General features: G+C 50.2%; 26 non-coding genes and 1 pseudogene across 26 annotated transcripts; 13 read left to right on the top strand and 14 right to left on the bottom strand.

The window, feature by feature from the left end:
* Positions 1-13: 13 nt before the first annotated feature.
* On the bottom strand, positions 14-176 carry LOC135020204 (U1 spliceosomal RNA). The gene has a single exon (XR_010217663.1). It is a non-coding gene; the product is annotated as a U1 spliceosomal RNA (small nuclear RNA).
* Positions 177-328: 152 nt separating this feature from the next.
* Positions 329-492, bottom strand: LOC135020044 (U1 spliceosomal RNA). Its single transcript, XR_010217529.1, has one exon. It is a non-coding gene; the product is annotated as a U1 spliceosomal RNA (small nuclear RNA).
* A 671-nt stretch (positions 493-1,163) lies between these two features.
* Positions 1,164-1,326, bottom strand: LOC135020170 (U1 spliceosomal RNA). Its single transcript, XR_010217640.1, has one exon. It is a non-coding gene; the product is annotated as a U1 spliceosomal RNA (small nuclear RNA).
* Positions 1,327-1,478: 152 nt separating this feature from the next.
* On the bottom strand, positions 1,479-1,642 carry LOC135020240 (U1 spliceosomal RNA). Its single transcript, XR_010217692.1, has one exon. It is a non-coding gene; the product is annotated as a U1 spliceosomal RNA (small nuclear RNA).
* Positions 1,643-2,313: 671 nt separating this feature from the next.
* On the bottom strand, positions 2,314-2,476 carry LOC135020208 (U1 spliceosomal RNA). The gene has a single exon (XR_010217665.1). It is a non-coding gene; the product is annotated as a U1 spliceosomal RNA (small nuclear RNA).
* A 152-nt stretch (positions 2,477-2,628) lies between these two features.
* LOC135020043 (U1 spliceosomal RNA) lies at positions 2,629-2,792 on the bottom strand. The gene has a single exon (XR_010217528.1). It is a non-coding gene; the product is annotated as a U1 spliceosomal RNA (small nuclear RNA).
* A 674-nt stretch (positions 2,793-3,466) lies between these two features.
* On the bottom strand, positions 3,467-3,629 carry LOC135020157 (U1 spliceosomal RNA). The gene has a single exon (XR_010217634.1). It is a non-coding gene; the product is annotated as a U1 spliceosomal RNA (small nuclear RNA).
* A 152-nt stretch (positions 3,630-3,781) lies between these two features.
* On the bottom strand, positions 3,782-3,945 carry LOC135020035 (U1 spliceosomal RNA). Its single transcript, XR_010217520.1, has one exon. It is a non-coding gene; the product is annotated as a U1 spliceosomal RNA (small nuclear RNA).
* Positions 3,946-4,616: 671 nt separating this feature from the next.
* LOC135020207 (U1 spliceosomal RNA) lies at positions 4,617-4,779 on the bottom strand. The gene has a single exon (XR_010217664.1). It is a non-coding gene; the product is annotated as a U1 spliceosomal RNA (small nuclear RNA).
* A 152-nt stretch (positions 4,780-4,931) lies between these two features.
* Positions 4,932-5,095, bottom strand: LOC135020042 (U1 spliceosomal RNA). Its single transcript, XR_010217527.1, has one exon. It is a non-coding gene; the product is annotated as a U1 spliceosomal RNA (small nuclear RNA).
* A 674-nt stretch (positions 5,096-5,769) lies between these two features.
* On the bottom strand, positions 5,770-5,932 carry LOC135020124 (U1 spliceosomal RNA). The gene has a single exon (XR_010217605.1). It is a non-coding gene; the product is annotated as a U1 spliceosomal RNA (small nuclear RNA).
* Positions 5,933-6,084: 152 nt separating this feature from the next.
* On the bottom strand, positions 6,085-6,248 carry LOC135020049 (U1 spliceosomal RNA). Its single transcript, XR_010217534.1, has one exon. It is a non-coding gene; the product is annotated as a U1 spliceosomal RNA (small nuclear RNA).
* A 695-nt stretch (positions 6,249-6,943) lies between these two features.
* Positions 6,944-7,085, bottom strand: LOC135020202 (U1 spliceosomal RNA; annotated as a pseudogene).
* Positions 7,086-7,237: 152 nt separating this feature from the next.
* Positions 7,238-7,401, bottom strand: LOC135020227 (U1 spliceosomal RNA). The gene has a single exon (XR_010217680.1). It is a non-coding gene; the product is annotated as a U1 spliceosomal RNA (small nuclear RNA).
* Positions 7,402-10,290: 2,889 nt separating this feature from the next.
* On the top strand, positions 10,291-10,454 carry LOC135020089 (U1 spliceosomal RNA). The gene has a single exon (XR_010217572.1). It is a non-coding gene; the product is annotated as a U1 spliceosomal RNA (small nuclear RNA).
* A 152-nt stretch (positions 10,455-10,606) lies between these two features.
* On the top strand, positions 10,607-10,769 carry LOC135020198 (U1 spliceosomal RNA). The gene has a single exon (XR_010217662.1). It is a non-coding gene; the product is annotated as a U1 spliceosomal RNA (small nuclear RNA).
* A 671-nt stretch (positions 10,770-11,440) lies between these two features.
* On the top strand, positions 11,441-11,604 carry LOC135020080 (U1 spliceosomal RNA). The gene has a single exon (XR_010217563.1). It is a non-coding gene; the product is annotated as a U1 spliceosomal RNA (small nuclear RNA).
* Positions 11,605-11,756: 152 nt separating this feature from the next.
* Positions 11,757-11,919, top strand: LOC135020150 (U1 spliceosomal RNA). The gene has a single exon (XR_010217626.1). It is a non-coding gene; the product is annotated as a U1 spliceosomal RNA (small nuclear RNA).
* A 670-nt stretch (positions 11,920-12,589) lies between these two features.
* LOC135020023 (U1 spliceosomal RNA) lies at positions 12,590-12,753 on the top strand. Its single transcript, XR_010217508.1, has one exon. It is a non-coding gene; the product is annotated as a U1 spliceosomal RNA (small nuclear RNA).
* Positions 12,754-12,905: 152 nt separating this feature from the next.
* LOC135020097 (U1 spliceosomal RNA) lies at positions 12,906-13,068 on the top strand. Its single transcript, XR_010217580.1, has one exon. It is a non-coding gene; the product is annotated as a U1 spliceosomal RNA (small nuclear RNA).
* A 671-nt stretch (positions 13,069-13,739) lies between these two features.
* Positions 13,740-13,903, top strand: LOC135020239 (U1 spliceosomal RNA). The gene has a single exon (XR_010217691.1). It is a non-coding gene; the product is annotated as a U1 spliceosomal RNA (small nuclear RNA).
* Positions 13,904-14,055: 152 nt separating this feature from the next.
* LOC135020114 (U1 spliceosomal RNA) lies at positions 14,056-14,218 on the top strand. Its single transcript, XR_010217596.1, has one exon. It is a non-coding gene; the product is annotated as a U1 spliceosomal RNA (small nuclear RNA).
* A 671-nt stretch (positions 14,219-14,889) lies between these two features.
* Positions 14,890-15,053, top strand: LOC135020041 (U1 spliceosomal RNA). Its single transcript, XR_010217526.1, has one exon. It is a non-coding gene; the product is annotated as a U1 spliceosomal RNA (small nuclear RNA).
* Positions 15,054-15,205: 152 nt separating this feature from the next.
* LOC135020122 (U1 spliceosomal RNA) lies at positions 15,206-15,368 on the top strand. Its single transcript, XR_010217603.1, has one exon. It is a non-coding gene; the product is annotated as a U1 spliceosomal RNA (small nuclear RNA).
* A 671-nt stretch (positions 15,369-16,039) lies between these two features.
* LOC135020237 (U1 spliceosomal RNA) lies at positions 16,040-16,203 on the top strand. The gene has a single exon (XR_010217690.1). It is a non-coding gene; the product is annotated as a U1 spliceosomal RNA (small nuclear RNA).
* A 152-nt stretch (positions 16,204-16,355) lies between these two features.
* On the top strand, positions 16,356-16,518 carry LOC135020149 (U1 spliceosomal RNA). The gene has a single exon (XR_010217625.1). It is a non-coding gene; the product is annotated as a U1 spliceosomal RNA (small nuclear RNA).
* Positions 16,519-17,189: 671 nt separating this feature from the next.
* LOC135020119 (U1 spliceosomal RNA) lies at positions 17,190-17,353 on the top strand. Its single transcript, XR_010217601.1, has one exon. It is a non-coding gene; the product is annotated as a U1 spliceosomal RNA (small nuclear RNA).
* The last annotated feature ends 335 nt before the right edge of the window (positions 17,354-17,688 follow it).

Below are 17,688 nucleotides of genomic sequence, written 5' to 3'. Positions count from 1 at the left end.
CTGAGACAAAGAGATCTGAATTATACGAGAGCCGACCAGGGGAAACACAAATTATGCAGTCAAGTTTCCCACATTTGGAGAAATCGCAGGAGCAGCACACCCAGAGTGAAATGGGTGAGCCTTGCCCTGGGAGAAGCACCTTCATGATCATAGTTTCTCACCTAGCAGGTAAGTAGGAGTTGGGCTAGAGCTGGGGAGGGTCGCTGCTCGGGCACCCCCCTGTCAAGTGAAGGAGATACAACTGAGGCAGCACAAGGAAACTCTCGAAAGAAGAACAAGGCTAGAGGAAGATCTGAGACAAATAAATGTGACTTTTACCAGAGCTGACCAGAGGAAAGAACAAACACAGTCCCCCACTACCACAAATAATGCAGTCGAGTTTCCCACATTTGGGGAAATCATAGGGGTCAGCATACCCAGAATGCAATGAATGAACCTCACCCTGGGAGAACAATCTTCATGACCATGGTATCTCCTATGCAAAATAAGTATGATTTGGGATAGGGCTGGGGAGGGCCGCTGCTCAGGCACATCTCTGTCAAGTAAAGGAGATTCAACTGAGGCAGCACAAGGGAACTCTCATCTTGGGACAACAACTGCAGGGAGAACACATATTTTCAGATGAACATGGGAGGGCAGAAGGCTGCCTAATACTGAAGCACCCCCAAACAACAAACCAAATGCAATAACTAGTGCAAGCATTCCTGGGGGAAGGCCTGCAGCAGATGGATTTGCATATGGTGATGTCATCCAAGCAGTGGGTCAAAGTTGGCTTAAACCCTCGTCTGCATATGAAAAGAGAAAAGGGGCGTGCAGGGCATGGCGGCCTTTTGCGGCGCTTGGATGACCCCTAGTTCACATTAAACACCTCCACCCTCCTTCGGTGTGGGGCTCATGTTGGTTATGCCCCAGCCCCTGAAGCATTCAAGCTGATTTCTTGCAGAAGCTGGGCTCTGTAACAGCTCCAGAGCTGCTCTGTAAGGCAAATAAAAGGTTGTGGGACCTGCAGCACTACCTGTAGTTCGCATTGTGCGTTGGTAGGCACAAAGTAAGCAGACGGGAGAAGTCAGGATAGTGCGCAAGGGCATAAAAGGGAACGGCTCAAGAAAAGAGAAGTGGAAACAGACAGCAAACTAGGCTGGAGAGAGACCTGATGCAAAGAGATCTGAATTATACGAGAGCCGACCAGAGGAAACACAAATTATGCAGTCAAGTGTCCCACATTTTGGGAAATCACAGGAGCAGCACACCCAGAGTGCAATGGGTGAGCCTTGCCCTGGGAGAAGCACCTACATGATCATAGTATCTCACCTGGCAGGTAAGTAGGAGTTGGGCTAGAGCTGGGGAGGGTCGCTGCTCGGGCACCCCCCTGTCAAGTGAAGGAAATCCAACTGAGGAAGCACAAGGGAACTCTCAAAAGAAGAACAAGGCTAGAGGAAGATCTGAGACAAAGAAATCTGACTTTTACCAGAGCTGACCAGAGGAAAGCACAAACACAGTCCTCCACTACCACAAATAATGCAGTCGAGTTTCCCACATTTGGGGAAATCATAGGGGTCAGCATACCCAAAATGCAATGAATGAACCTCACCCTGGGAGATCAATCTTCATGACCATGGTATCTCCTATGCAAAGTAAGTATGATTTGGGATAGGGCTGGGGAGGGCCGCTGCTCAGGCACATCTCTGTCAAGTAAAGGAGATTCAACTGAGGCAGCACAAGGGAACTCTCATCTGGGGACAACAACTGCAGGGAGAACACATATTTTCAGATGAACATGGGAGGGCAGAAGGCTGCCTAATACTGAAGCACCCCCAAACAACAAACCAAATGCAACAACTAGTGCAAGCATTCCTGGGGGAAGGCCTGCAGCAGATGGATTTGCATATGGTGATGTCATCCAAGCAGTGAGTCAAAGTTGGCTTCAACCCTCGTCTGCATATGAAAAGAGAAAAGGGGCATGCAGGGCATGGCGGCCTTTTGCGGCGCTTTTATGACCCCTAGTTCGCATTAAACACCTCCACCCTCCTTCGGTGTGGGGCTCATGTTGGCTATGCCCCAGCCCCTGAAGCATTCAAGCTGATTTCTTGCAGCAGCTGGGCACTGTAACAGCTCCAGAGCTGCTCTGTAAGGCAAATAAAAGGGTGTGGGCCCTGCAGCACTACCTGTAGTTTGCATTGTGCGTTGGAAGGCACAAATTAAGCAGACGGGAGAAGTCAGGATAGTGCGCAAGGGCATAGAAGGGAGCGGCTCAAGAAAAGAGAAGTGGAAACAGACAGCAAACTAGGCTGGAGAGAGACCTGAGACAAAGAGATCTGAATTATACGAGAGCCGACCAGGGGAAACACAAATTATGCAGTCAAGTTTCCCACATTTGGAGAAATCGCAGGAGCAGCACACCCAGAGTGAAATGGGTGAGCCTTGCCCTGGGAGAAGCACCTTCATGATCATAGTATCTCACCTAGCAGGTAAGTAGGAGTTGGGCTAGAGCTGGGGAGGGTCGCTGCTCGGGCACCCCCCTGTCAAGTGAAGGAGATACAACTGAGGCAGCACAAGGAAACTCTCGAAAGAAGAACAAGGCTAGAGGAAGATCTGAGACAAATAAATCTGACTTTTACCAGAGCTGACCAGAGGAAAGAACAAACACAGTCCCCCACTACCACAAATAATGCAGTCGAGTTTCCCACATTTGGGGAAATCATAGGGGTCAGCATACCCAGAATGCAATGAATGAACCTCACCCTGGGAGAACAATCTTCATGACCATGGTATCTCCTATGCAAAATAAGTATGATTTGGGATAGGGCTGGGGAGGGCCGCTGCTCAGGCACATCTCTGTCAAGTAAAGGAGATTCAACTGAGGCAGCACAAGGGAACTCTCATCTGGGGACAACAACTGCAGGGAGAACACATATTTTCAGATGAACATGGGAGGGCAGAAGGCTGCCTAATATTGAAGCACCCCCAAACAACAAACCAAATGCAACAACTAGTACAAGCATTCCTGGGGGAAGGTCTGCAGATTACGGATTTGCATACGGTGATGTCATCCAAGCAGTGGGCCAAAGTTGTCTGGAACCCTCATCTGCATATGAAAAGAGAAAAGGGGTATGCAGGGCATGTCGGCCTTTTGCGGCGCTTGGATGACCCCTAGTTCGCATTAAACACCCCCACCCTGCTTCGGTGTGGGGCTCATGTTGGCTATGCCCCAGCCCCTGAAGCATTCAAGCTGATTTCTTGCAGCAGCTGGGCACTGTAACAGCTCCAGAGCTGCTCTGTAAGGCAAGTAAAAGGGTGTGGGCCCTGCAGCACTACCTGTAGTTCGTATTGTGCATTGTAAGGCACAAAGTAAGCCGACGGGAGGAGAAGTCAGGATAGTGCACAAGGGTATAGAAGGGAGGGGCTCAAGAAAAAAGAAGTGGAAACAGACAGCAAACTAGGCTTGAGATAGACCTGAGACAAAGAGATCTGAATTATACGAGAGCCGACCAGAGGAAACACAAATTATGCAGTCAAGTGTCCCACATTTGGGGAAATCACAAGAGCAGCACACCCAGAGTGCAATGGGTGAGCCTTGCCCTGGGAGAAGCACCTTCCTGATCATAGTATCTCACCTGGCAGGTAAGTAGGAGTTGGGCTAGAGCTGGGGAGGGTCGCTGCTCGGGCACCCCCCTGTCAAGTGAAGGAAATCCAACTGAGGAAGCACAAGGGAACTCTCAAAAGAAGAACAAGGCTAGAGGAAGATCTGAGACAAAGAAATCTGACTTTTACCAGAGCTGACCAGAGGAAAGCACAAACACAGTCCTCCACTACCACAAATAATGCAGTCGAGTTTCCCACATTTGGGGAAATCATAGGGGTCAGCATACCCAAAATGCAATGAATGAACCTCACCCTGGGAGATCAATCTTCATGACCATGGTATCTCCTATGCAAAATAAGTATGATTTGGGATAGGGCTGGGGAGGGCCGCTGCTCAGGCACATCTCTGTCAAGTAAAGGAGATTCAACTGAGGCAGCACAAGGGAACTCTCATCTGGGGACAACAACTGCAGGGAGAACACATATTTTCAGATGAACATGGGAGGGCAGAAGGCTGCCTAATACTGAAGCACCCCCAAACAACAAACCAAATGCAACAACTAGTGCAAGCATTCCTGGGGGAAGGCCTGCAGCAGATGGATTTGCATATGGTGATGTCATCCAAGCAGTGAGTCAAAGTTGGCTTCAACCCTCGTCTGCATATGAAAAGAGAAAAGGGGCATGCAGGGCATGGCGGCCTTTTGCGGCGCTTGGATGACCCCTAGTTCGCATTAAACACCCCCACCCTCCTTCGGTGTGGGGCTCATGTTGGCTATGCCCCAGCCCCTGAAGCATTCAAGCTGATTTCTTGCAGCAGCTGGGCACTGTAACAGCTCCAGAGCTGCTCTGCAAGGCAAATAAAAGAGTGTGGGCCCTGCAGCACTACCTGTAGTTTGCATTGTGCGTTGGAAGGCACAAATTAAGCAGACGGGAGAAGTCAGGATAGTGCGCAAGGGCATAGAAGGGAGCGGCTCAAGAAAAGAGAAGTGGAAACAGACAGCAAACTAGGCTGGAGAGAGACCTGAGACAAAGAGATCTGAATTATACGAGAGCCGACCAGGGGAAACACAAATTATGCAGTCAAGTTTCCCACATTTGGAGAAATCGCAGGAGCAGCACACCCAGAGTGAAATGGGTGAGCCTTGCCCTGGGAGAAGCACCTTCATGATCATAGTATCTCACCTAGCAGGTAAGTAGGAGTTGGGCTAGAGCTGGGGAGGGTCGCTGCTCGGGCACCCCCCTGTCAAGTGAAGGAGATACAACTGAGGCAGCACAAGGAAACTCTCGAAAGAAGAACAAGGCTAGAGGAAGATCTGAGACAAATAAATCTGACTTTTACCAGAGCTGACCAGAGGAAAGAACAAACACAGTCCCCCACTACCACAAATAATGCAGTCGAGTTTCCCACATTTGGGGAAATCATAGGGGTCAGCATACCCAGAATGCAATGAATGAACCTCACCCTGGGAGAACAATCTTCATGACCATGGTATCTCCTATGCAAAATAAGTATGATTTGGGATAGGGCTGGGGAGGGCCGCTGCTCAGGCACATCTCTGTCAAGTAAAGGAGATTCAACTGAGGCAGCACAAGGGAACTCTCATCTGGGGACAACAACTGCAGGGAGAACACATATTTTCAGATGAACATGGGAGGGCAGAAGGCTGCCTAATATTGAAGCACCCCCAAACAACAAACCAAATGCAACAACTAGTACAAGCATTCCTGGGGGAAGGTCTGCAGATTACGGATTTGCATACGGTGATGTCATCCAAGCAGTGGGCCAAAGTTGTCTGGAACCCTCATCTGCATATGAAAAGAGAAAAGGGGTATGCAGGGCATGGCGGCCTTTTGCGGCGCTTGGATGACCCCTAGTTCGCATTAAACACCCCCACCCTGCTTCGGTGTGGGGCTCATGTTGGCTATGCCCCAGCCCCTGAAGCATTCAAGCTGATTTCTTGCAGCAGCTGGGCACTGTAACAGCTCCAGAGCTGCTCTGTAAGGCAAGTAAAAGGGTGTGGGCCCTGCAGCACTACCTGTAGTTCGTATTGTGCATTGTAAGGCACAAAGTAAGCAGACGGGAGGAGAAGTCAGGATAGTGCACAAGGGTATAGAAGGGAGGGGCTCAAGAAAAAAGAAGTGGAAACAGACAGCAAACTAGGCTTGAGATAGACCTGAGACAAAGAGATCTGAATTATACGAGAGCCGACCAGAGGAAACACAAATTATGCAGTCAAGTGTCCCACATTTGGGGAAATCACAAGAGCAGCACACCCAGAGTGCAATGGGTGAGCCTTGCCCTGGGAGAAGCACCTTCCTGATCATAGTATCTCACCTGGCAGGTAAGTATGAGATGGGCTAGAGCTGGGGAGGGTCGCTGCTTGGGCACCCCCCTGTCAAGTGAAGGAGATCCAACTGAGGCAGCACAAGGGAACTCTCGAAAGAAGAACAAGGCTAGAGGAAGATCTGAGACAAAGAAATCTGACTTTTACCAGAGCTGACCAGAGGAAAGCACAAACACAGTCCTCCACTACCACAAATAATGCAGTCGAGTTTCCCACATTTGGGGAAATCATAGGGGTCAGCATACCCAGAATGCAATGAATGAACCTCACCCTGGGAGATCAATCTTCATGACCATGGTATCTCCTATGCAAAATAAGTATGATTTGGGATAGGGCTGGGGAGGGCCGCTGCTCAGGCACTTCTCTGTCAAGTAAAGGAGATTCAACTGAGGCAGCACAAGGGAACTCTCATCTGGTGACAACAACTGCAGGGAGAACACATATTTTCAGATGAACATGGGAGGGCAGAAGGCTGCCTAATACTGAAGCACCCCCAAACAACAAACCAAATGCAACAACTAGTACAAGCATTCCTGGGGGAAGGTCTGCAGAAGACGGATTTGCATACGGTGATGTCATCCAAGCAGTGGGCCAAAGTTGGCTGGAACCCTCATCTACATATGAAAAGAGAAAAGGGGTATGCAGGGCATGGCGGCCTTTTGCGGCGCTTGGATGACCCCTAGTTCGCATTAAACACCCCCACCCTCCTTCGGTGTGGGGCTCATGTTGGCCATGCCCCAGCCCCTGAAGCATTCAAGCTGATTTCTTGCAGCAGCTGGGCACTGTAACAGCTCCAGAGCTGCTCTGTAAGGCAAGTAAAAAGGTGTGGGCCCTGCAGCACTACCTGTAGTTTGCATTGTGCATTGTAAGGCACAAAGTAAGCAGACGGGAGGAGAAGTCAGGATAGTGCACAAGGGTATAGAAGGGAGGGGCTCAAGAAAAAAGAAGTGGAAACAGACAGCAAACTAGGCTGGAGAGAGACCTGAGACAAAGAGATCTGAATCATATGAGAGCCGACCAGGGGAAACACAAATTATGCAGTCAAGTTTCCCACATTTGCGGAAATCGCAGGGGCAGCACACCCAGAGTGCAATGGGTGAGCCTTGCCCTGGGAGAAGCAACTTCATGATCATAGTATCTCACCTGGCAGGTAAGTAGGAGTTGGGCTAGAGCTGGGGAGGGTCGCTGCTCGGGCACCCCCCTGTCAAGTGAAGGAGATCCAACTGAGGCAGCACAAGGGAACTCTCGAAAGAAGAACAAGGCTAGAGGAAAATCTGAGACAAAGAAATCTGACTTTTACCAGAGCTGACCAGAGGAAAGCACAAACACAGTCCCCCACTACCACAAATAATGCAGTCGAGTTTCCCACATTTGGGGAAATCACAGGGGTCAGCATACCCAGAATGCAATGAATGAACCTCACCCTGGGAGAACAATCTTCATGACCATGGTATCTCCTATGCAAAATAAGTATGATTTGGGATCAGTGGCGTAACTAGAAATTTTTCGCCCCCAAGCCAAAAAATTCTTTGGCGCTCCCCACAATTGGCACTATTAAAGGGATAAATGTGCGCGCGCGCCGCAAAATAGGGGGTGTGGCTTCGTTGGGATGGGCGTGGCTTTACTGTTCCAGTGGGACCTGTTGGACAAGTGGTCCGGATCCCACCTACACACGCACCGGAGGATAATCCTGTCTTCCAAGACCAGAATCTCACTCCATTGGTGGCTGCACAGTTCTCACCTCCTAGAGGGGCGAAGGTTCGGGATCCAGGACTGGATCCTAGGGACCATGGATGCAACCCTCCGAGGCTGGGGAGCAGTCACACAGGGGGAAAACGTCCAAGGAAGATGGTCAAGTCGGGAAAGTTGTCTCCACATAAATGTTCTGGAGTTAAGGGCCATTTAATAACTGCAGACACAGTACGCACTGGGACGGGTGCCCAGCATCCTCTACGGACTAAGAGAAAAGGATTTACCGGTAGGTATTAAAATCCTATTTTCTCTAACGTCCTAGAGGATGCTGGGGACTCCGTAAGGACCATGGGGATAGACGGGCTCCGCAGGAGACATGGGCACTTTAAGAAAGACTTTAGTTCTGGGTGTGCACTGGCTCCTCCCTCTATGCCCCTCCTCCATACCTCAGTTTGATACTGTGCCCAGTGGAGACTGGGTGCTTTTCAGGAGCTCTCCTGAGCTTTCTGACAGAAAGTATTTTGTTAGGTTTTTAATTTTCAGGGAGCACTGCTGGCAACAGACTCCCTGCACCGAGGGACTGAGGGGGGAGAAGCAGCCCTACTCTCCGAGTTGCAAGTTCCTGCTTCTTAAGCTACTGGACACCATTAGCTCCAAAGGGATTAGCTCCAAAGGGATTGGTACGCAGGATCTCACCCTCGCCGTCCGTCCCCCTCGCAGAGCCGGAAGATAGAAGCCGGGTGAGTATGAGAAGAAAAGAAGACTTCAGAGACGGTAGAGGACTTCATGATCTTCATTAAGGTAACGCACAGCACTGCAGCTGTGCGCCATTGCTCCCATACACCTCACATACTCCGGTCACTGTAAGGGTGCAGGGCGCAGGGGGGGCGCCCTGGGCTGCAATATAAACCTCTTTTTGGCAAAAATATAACATATATACAGCTGGGCACTGTATATATGTATGAGCCCCCGCCAATTGTACAGTTTAAACGGGACAGAAGCCCGCCGCCGAGGGGGCGGGGCTTCTCCCTCAGCACTCACCAGCGCCATTTTTTCTCCACAGCACCGCTGAGAGGAAGCTCCCCGGACTCTCCCCTGCTTATACCACGGTAGACAAGAGGGTTGAAAAGAGAGGGGGGGGCACATAATTCGGCGCAAATTACATACAGCAGCGCTACTGTGCAAACATTAAGTTACTGTGCTATTCCTGGGTTATATAGCGCTGGGGTATGTGCTGGCATACTCTCTCTCTGTCTCTCCAAAGGGCCTTGTGGGGGAAATGTCTTCAGTAAAAGTATTCCCTGTGTGTGTGGTGTGTCGGTACGCGTGTGTCGACATGTCTGAGGAAGAAGGCTATATTAGAGAGGAGCGGGAGCAAATGAACGTGGTGTCTCCGCCGACACCTGATTGGATGGATATGTGGAATGTTTTAAATGCTAGTGTAAACTCATTGCACAAAAGATTAGACAAGGCTGAAGCTTTGCGACAGTCAGGGTCTCAACCCATGCCTGATCCTATGTCGCAGGGACTGTCAGGGTCTCATAAGCGCCCACTATCCAGATTGTTGACACAGATACCGACACGGATTCTGACTCCAGTGTCGATTACGATGATGCAAAGTTACAGCCAAATTTGGCAAAATACATTTGATATATGATTATGGCAATAAAAAATGTTTTGCACATCACAGAGGAGCCCCCTATCCCTGACAAGAGGGTACATATGTACAAGGTAAAGAAGCCTGAGGTAACCTTTCCCCCCTCACACGAGCTGAACGAGTTATGTGAAAAAGCTTGGGAATCCCCTGCAGATTTCCAAAAGGATTCTTATGGCGTATCCTTTCCCATCAACGGATAGGTTACGATGGGAATCCTCCCCTTGGGTGGACAAAGCATTAACACGCTTATCCAAGAAGGTAGCCCTCCCGTCCCAGGATACGGCTTCCCTCAAAGAGTCTGCTGACCGCAAACAGGAGATTACCCTGAAGTCCATTTATACACATTCAGGTACCTTACTCAGACCGGCAATTGCGTCGGCCTGGGTGTGTAGTGCTGTAGCGGCATGGACGGATACCCTAGATAAGGCTACTATTTTATTGCCCCTGGGGCATATAAGAGATGCTGTCCTATATATGTGTGTATGCAAACTACAGGTGGTGCTGCAGGGCTCACACCCTTTTACTTGTCTTGTAGAGCAACTCTGGAGCTGTTACTGGGTCCAGCTGCTGCAAGAAATCAGCTTGAATGCTTCAGGGGCTTGGGCATGGCCAACATGAGCCCCACACTGATGGGGGTGTATAAAGTGATCTAGGGGTCATCCAAGCGCAACCCCACAAAGGCCGCCATGCCCTGCGTGACCATTTTCTCTTTTCATATGCAGACGAGGGTTGCAGCCAACTATGCCCATTGCTTGGATGACATCACCATATGCGAATCCATCTGCTGCAGGCCTTCCCCCAGGAATGCTTGCACTAGTTGTTGCATTTGGTTTGTTGTTTGGGGGTGCTTCAGTATTAGGCAGCCTTCTGCCCTCCCATGTTCATCTGAAAATATGTGTTCTCCCTGCAGTTGTTGTCCCCAGATGAGAGTTCCCTTGTGCTGCCTCAGTTGAATCTCCTTTACTTGACAGAGATGTGCCTGAGCAGCGGCCCTCCCCTGCCCTATCCCAAATCATACTTATTTTGCATAGGAGATACCATGGTCATGAAGATTGTTCTCCCAGGGTGAGGTTCATTCATTGCATTCTGGGTATGCTGACGCCTGTGATTTCCCCAAATGTGGGAAACTCGACTGCATTATTTGTGGTAGTGGGGGACTGTGTTTGTGCTTTCTTCTGGTCAGCTCTGGTATAAGTCAGATTTCTTTGTCTCAGATCTTCCTCTAGCCTTGTGCTTCTTTCGAGAGTTCCCTTGTGCTTCCTCAGTTGGATCTCCTTCACTTGACAGGGGGGTGCCCGAGCAGCGACCCTCCCCAGCTCTAGCCCCAGTCCTACTTACCTGCCAGGTGAGATACTATGATCAGGAAGGTGCTTCTCCCAGGGCAAGGCTCACCCATTGCACTCTGGGTGTGCTGCTCCTGCGATTTCCCCAAATGTGGGACACTTGAAAGCATAATTTGTGTTTCCTCTGGTCGGCTCTCGTATAATTCAGATCTCTTTGTCTCAGGTCTTTCTCCAGCCTAGTTTGCTGTCTGTTTCCACTTCTCTTTTCTTGAGCCGCTCCCTTCTATGCCCTTGCGCACTATCCTGACTTCTCCCGTCTGCTTACTTTGTGCCTTCCAACGCACAATGCGAACTACAGGTAGTGCTGCAGGGCCCACACCCTTTTACTTGCCTCACAGAGCAGCTCTGGAGCTGTTACAGTGCCCAGCTGCTGCAAGAAATCAGCTTGAATGCTTCAGGGGCTGGGGCATAGCCAACATGAGCCACACACCGAAGGAGGGTGGAGATGTTTAATGCGAATTAGGGGTCATCCAAGCGCCACAAAAGGCCGCCATGCCCTGCACATCCCTTTTTTCTTTTCATATGCAGACGAGGGTTGAAGCCAACTTTGACCCACTGCTTGGATGACATCACCATATGCAAATCCATCTGCTGTAGGCCTTCCCCCAGGAATGCTTGCACTAGTTGTTGCATTTGGTTTGTTGTTTGGGGGTGCTTCAGTATTAGGCAGCCTTCTGCCCTCCCATGTTCATCTGAAAATATGTGTTCTCCCTGCAGTTGTTGTCCCCAGATGAGAGTTCCCTTGTGCTGCCTCAGTTGAATCTCCTTTACTTGACAGAGATGTGCCTGAGCAGCGGCCCTCCCCAGCCCTATCCCAAATCATACTTATTTTGCATAGGAGATACCATGGTCATGAAGATTGTTCTCCCAGGGTGAGCTTCATTCATTGCATTTTGGGTATGCTGACCCCTGTGATTTCCCCAAATGTGGGAAACTCGACTGCATTATTTGTGGTAGTGGGGGACTGTGTTTGTGCTTTTCTCTGGTCAGCTCTGGTAGAAGTCAGATTTCTTTGTCTCAGATCTTCCTCTAGCCTTGTTCCTCTTTCGAGAGTTCCCTTGTGCTGCCTCAGTTGGATCTCCTTCACTTGACAGGGGGGTGCCCGAGCAGCGACCCTCCCCAGCTCTAGCCCAACTCCTACTTACCTGCCAGGTGAGATACTATGATCATGTAGGTGCTTCTCCCAGGGCAAGGCTCACCCATTGCACTCTGGGTGTGCTGCCCCTGTGATTTCCCCAAATGTGGGAAACTTGACTGCATAATTTGTGTTTCCCCTGGTCGGCTCTCGTATAATTCAGATCTCTTTGTCTCAGGTCTCTCTCCAGCCTAGTTTGCTGTCTGTTTCCACTTCTCTTTTCTTGAGCCGCTCCCTTCTATGCCCTTGCGCACTATCCTGACTTCTCCCGCCTGCTTACTTTGTGCCTTCCAACGCACAATGCGAACTACAGGTAGTGCTGCAGGGCCCACACCATTTTACGTGCCTTACAGAGCAGCTCTGGAGCTGTTACAGTGCCCAGCTGCTGCAAGAAATCAGCTTGAATGCTTCAGGGGCTGGGGCATAGCCAACATGAGCCCCACACTGAAGGAGGGTGGAGGTGTTTAATGCGAACTAGGGGTCATCCAAGCGCCGCAAAAGGCCGCCATGCCCTGCACGCCCCTTTTCTCTTTTCATATGCAGACGAGTTTTGAAGCCAACTTTGACCCACAGCTTGGATGGCATTAACATATGCAAATCAATCTGCTGCAGGCCTTCCCCCAGGAATGCTTGCACTAGTTGTTGCATTTGGTTTGTTGTTTGGGGGTGCTTCAGTATTAGGCAGCCTTCTGCCCTCCCATGTTCATCTGAAAATATGTGTTCTCCTGCAGTTGTTGTCCCCAGATGAGAGTTCCCTTGTGCTGCCTCAGTTGAATCTCCTTTACTTGACAGAGATGTGCCTGAGCAGCGGCCCTCCCCAGCCCTATCCCAAATCATACTTATTTTGCATAGGAGATTCCATGGTCATGAAGATTGTTCTCCCAGGGTGAGGTTTATTCATTGCATTCTGGGTATGCTGACCCCTGTGATTTCCCCAAATGTGGAAAACTCGACTGCATTATTTGTGGTAGTGGGGGACTGTGTTTGTGCTTTCTTCTGGTCAACTCTTGTAAAAATCAGATTTCTTTGTCTCAGATCTTCCTCTAGCCTTGTTCTTCTTTCGAGAGTTCCCTTGTGCTGCCTCAGTTGGATCTCCTTCACTTGACAGGGGGGTGCCCGAGCAGCGACCCTCCCCAGCTCTAGCCCAACTCCTACTTACCTGCCAGGTGAGATACTATGATCAGGAAGGTGCTTCTCCCAGGGCAAAGCTCACCCATTGCACTCTGGGTGTGCTGCTCCTGCGATTTCCCCAAATGTGGGACACTTGACTGCATAATTTGTGTTTCCTCTGGTCTGCTCTCGTATAATTCAGATCTCTTTGTCTCAGGTCTTTCTCCAGCCTAGTTTGCTGTCTGTTTCCACTTCTTTTTTCTTGAGCCGCTCCCTTCTATGCCCTTGCGCACTCTCCTGACCTCTCCCGTCTGCTTACTTTGTGCCTTCCAACGCACAATGCGAACTACAGGTAGTGCTGCAGGGCCCACACCCTTTTACTTGCCTTACAGAGCAGCTCTGGAGCTTTTACAGTGCCCAGCTGCTGCAAGAAATCAGCTTGAATGCTTCAGGGGCTGGGGCATAGCCAACATGAGCCCCACACCGAAGGAGGGTGGAGATGTTTAATGCGAATTAGGGGTCATCCAAGCGCCACAAAAGGCCGCCATGCCCTGCACATCCCTTTTTTCTTTTCATATGCAGACGAGGGTTGACGCCAACTTTGACCCACTGCTTGGATGACATCACCATATGCAAATCCATCTGCTGTAGGCCTTCCCCCAGGAATGCTTGCACTAGTTGTTGCATTTGGTTTGTTGTTTGGGGGTGCTTCAGTATTAGGTAGCCTTCTGCCCTCCCATGTTCATCTGAAAATATGTGTTCTCCCTGCAGTTGTTGTCCCCAGATGAGAGTTCCCTTGTGCTGCCTCAGTTGAATCTCCTTTACTTGACAGAGATGTGCCTGAGCAGCGGCCCTCCCCAGCCCTATCCCAAATCATACTTATTTTGCATAGGAGATACCATGGTCATGAAGATTGTTCTCCCAGGGTGAGGTTCATTCATTGCATTCTGGGTATGCTGACCCCTGTGATTTCCCCAAATGTGGGAAACTCGACTGCATTATTTGTGGTAGAGGGGGACTGTGTTTGTGCTTTCCTCTGGTCAGCTCTGGTAAAAGTCAGATTTCTTTGTCTCAGATCTTCCTCTAGCCTTGTTCCTCTTTCGAGAGTTCCCTTGTGCTGCCTCAGTTGGATCTCCTTCACTTGACAGGGGGGTGCCCGAGCAGCGACCCTCCCCAGCTCTAGCCCAACTCCTACTTACCTGCCAGGTGAGATACTATGATCAGGAAGGTGCTTCTCCCAGGGCAAGGCTCACCCATTGCACTCTGGGTGTGCTGCTCCTGCAATTTCCCCAAATGTGGGACACTTGACTGCATAATTTGTGTTTCCCCTGGTCGGCTCTCGTATAATTCAGATCTCTTTGTCTCAGGTCTCTCTACAGCCTAGTTTGCTGTCTGTTTCCACTTCTCTTTTCTTGAGCCGCTCCCTTCTAAGCCCTTGCGCACTATCCTGACTTCTCCCGTCTGCTTACTTTGTGCCTTCCAATGCACAATGCAAACTACAGGTAGTGCTGCAGGGCCCACACCCTTTTACTTGCCTTACAGAGCAGCTCTGGAGCTGTTACAGTGCCCAGCTGCTGCAAGAAATCAGCTTGAATGCTTCAGGGGCTGGGGCATAGCCAACATGAGCCCCACATCGAAGGAGGGTGGAGGTGTTTAATGCGAACTAGGGGTCATCCAAGCGCCGCAAAAGGCCGCCATGCCCTGCACGCCCCTTTTCTCTTTTCATATGCAGACGAGGGTTGAAGCCAACTTTGACCCACTGCTTGGATGGCATTACCATATGCAAATCAATCTGCTGCAGGCCTTCCCCCAGGAATGCTTGCACTAGTTGTTGCATTTGGTTTGTTGTTTGGGGGTGCTTCAGTATTAGGCAGCCTTCTGCCCTCCCATGTTCATCTGAAAATATGTGTTCTCCCTGCAGTTGTTGTCCCCAGATGAGAGTTCCCTTGTGCTGCCTCAGTTGAATCTCCTTTACTTGACAGAGATGTGCCTGAGCAGCGGCCCTCCCCAGCCCTATCCCAAATCATACTTATTTTGCATGGGAGATACCATGGTCATGAAGATTGTTCTCCCAGGGTGAGGTTCATTCATTGCATTCTGGGTATGCTGACCCCTGTGATTTCCCCAAATGTGGGAAACTCGACTGCATTATTTGTGGTAGTGGGGGACTTTGTTTGTGCTTTCCTCTGGTCAGCTCTGGTAAAAGTCAGATTTCTTTGTCTCAGATCTTCGTCTAGCCTTGTTCTTCTTTCGAGAGTTCCCTTGTACTGCCTCAGTTGGATCTCCTTCACTTGACAGGGGGGTGCACGAGCAGCGACCCTCCCAAGCTTTAACCCAACTCCTACTTACCTGCCAGGTGAGATACTATGATCAGGAAGGTGCTTCTCCCAGGGCAAGGCTCACCCATTGCACTCTGGGTGTGCTGCTCCTGCGATTTCCCCAAATGTGGGACACTTGACTGCATAATTTGTGTTTCCTCTGGTCGGCTCTCATATAATTCAGATCTCTTTGTCTCAGGTCTTTCTCCAGCCTAGTTTGCTGTCTGTTTCCACTTCTCTTTTCTTGAGCCGCTCCCTTCTATGCCCTTGCGCACTATCCTGACCTCTCCCGTCTGCTTACTTTGTGCCTTCCAACGCACAATGCATACTACAGGTAGTGCTGCAGGGCCCACACCCTTTTACATGCTTTACAGAGCAGCTCTGGAGCTGTTACAGTGCCCAGCTGCTGCAAGAAATCATCTTGAATGCTTCAGGGGCTGGGGCATAGCCAACATGAGCCCCACACCGAAGGAGGGTGGGGGTGTTTAATGCGAACTAAGGGTCATCCAAGCGCCGCAAAAGGCCGCCATGCCCTGCATACCCCTTTTCTCTTTTCATATGCAGATGAGGGTTCCAGCCAACTTTGGCCCACTGCTTGGATGACATCACCATATGCAAATCCATCTGCTGTAGGCCTTCCCCCAGGAATGCTGGCACTAGTTGTTGCATTTGGTTTGTTGTTTGGGGGTGCTTCAGTATTAGGCAGCCTTCTGCCCTCCCATGTTCATCTGAAAATATGTGTTCTCCCTGCAGTTGTTGTCCCCAGATGAGAGTTCCCTTGTGCTGCCTCAGTTGAATCTCCTTTACTTGACAGAGATGTGCCTGAGCAGCGGCCCTCCCCAGCCCTATCCCAAATCATACTTATTTTGCATAGGAGATACCATGGTCATGAAGATTGTTCTCCCAGGGTGAGGTTCATTCATTGCATTCTGGGTATGCTGACCCCTGTGATTTCCCCAAATGTGGGAAACTCGACTGCATTATTTGTGGTAGAGGGGGACTGTGTTTGTGCTTTCCTCTGGTCAGCTTTGGTAAAAGTCAGATTTCTTTGTCTCAGATCTTCCTCTAGCATTGTTCCTCTTTTGAGAGTTCCCTTATGCTGCCTCAGTTGGATCTACTTCACTTGACAGGGGGGTACCCGAGCAGCGACCCTCCCCAGCTCTAGCACAACTCCTACTTACCTGCCAGGTGAGATACTATGATCATGTAGGTGCTTCTCCCAGGGCAAGGCTCACCCATTGCACTCTGGGTGTGCTGCCCCTGTGATTTCCCCAAATGTGGGAAACTTGACTGCATAATTTGTGTTTCCCCTGGTCGGCTCTCGTATAATTCAGATCTCTTTGTCTCAGGTCTCTCTCCAGCCTAGTTTGCTGTCTGTTTCCACTTCTCTTTTCTTGAGCCGCTCCCTTCTATGCCCTTGCGCACTATCCTGACTTCTCCCGTCTGCTTACTTTGTGCCTTCCAACGCACAATGCGAACTACAGGTAGTGCTGCAGGGCCCACACCCTTTTACTTGCCTTACAGAGCAGCTCTGGAGCTGTTACAGTGCCCAGCTGCTGCAAGAAATCAGCTTGAATGCTTAAGGGGCTGGGGCATAGCCAACATGAGCCCCACACCGAAGCAGGGTGGAGGTGTTTAATGCGAACTAGGGGTCATCCAAGCGCCGCAAAAGGCCGCCATGCCCTGCACGCCCCTTTTCTCTTTTCATATGCAGACGAGGGTTGAAGCCAACTTTGACCCACTGCTTGGATGACATCACCATATGCAAATCCATCTGCTGCAGGCCTTCCCCCAGGAATGCTTGCACTAGTTGTTGCATTTGGTTTGTTGTTTGGGGGTGCTTCAGTATTAGGCAGCCTTCTGCCCTCCCATGTTCATCTGAAAATATGTGTTCTCCCTGCAGTTGTTGTCCCCAGATGAGAGTTCCCTTGTGCTGCCTCAGTTGAATCTCCTTTACTTGACAGAGATGTGCCTGAGCAGCGGCCCTCCCCAGCTCTATCCCAAATCATACTTATTTTGCATAGGAGATACCATGGTCATGAAGATTGTTCTCCCAGGGTGAGGTTCATTCATTGCATTCTGGGTATGCTGACCCCTGCAATTTCCCCAAATGTGGGACACTTGACTGCATAATTTGTGTTTCCCCTGGTCGGCTCTCGTATAATTCAGATCTCTTTGTCTCAGGTCTCTCTACAGCCTAGTTTGCTGTTTGTTTCCACTTCTCTTTTCTTGAGCCGCTCCCTTCTAAGCCCTTGCGCACTATCCTGACTTCTCCCGTCTGCTTACTTTGTGCCTTCCAATGCACAATGCAAACTACAGGTAGTGCTGCAGGGCCCACACCCTTTTACTTGCCTTACAGAGCAGCTCTGGAGCTGTTACAGTGCCCAGCTGCTGCAAGAAATCAGCTTGAATGCTTCAGGGGCTGGGGCATAGCCAACATGAGCCCCACATCGAAGGAGGGTGGAGGTGTTTAATGCGAACTAGGGGTCATCCAAGCGCCGCAAAA

This window comes from Pseudophryne corroboree, unplaced genomic scaffold (genome assembly GCF_028390025.1).
Source record: "Pseudophryne corroboree isolate aPseCor3 unplaced genomic scaffold, aPseCor3.hap2 scaffold_345, whole genome shotgun sequence".
NCBI classification, from domain to species: Eukaryota; Metazoa; Chordata; class Amphibia; order Anura; family Myobatrachidae; genus Pseudophryne; species Pseudophryne corroboree.
This window is presented reverse-complemented; position numbering and strand designations above follow the sequence as displayed.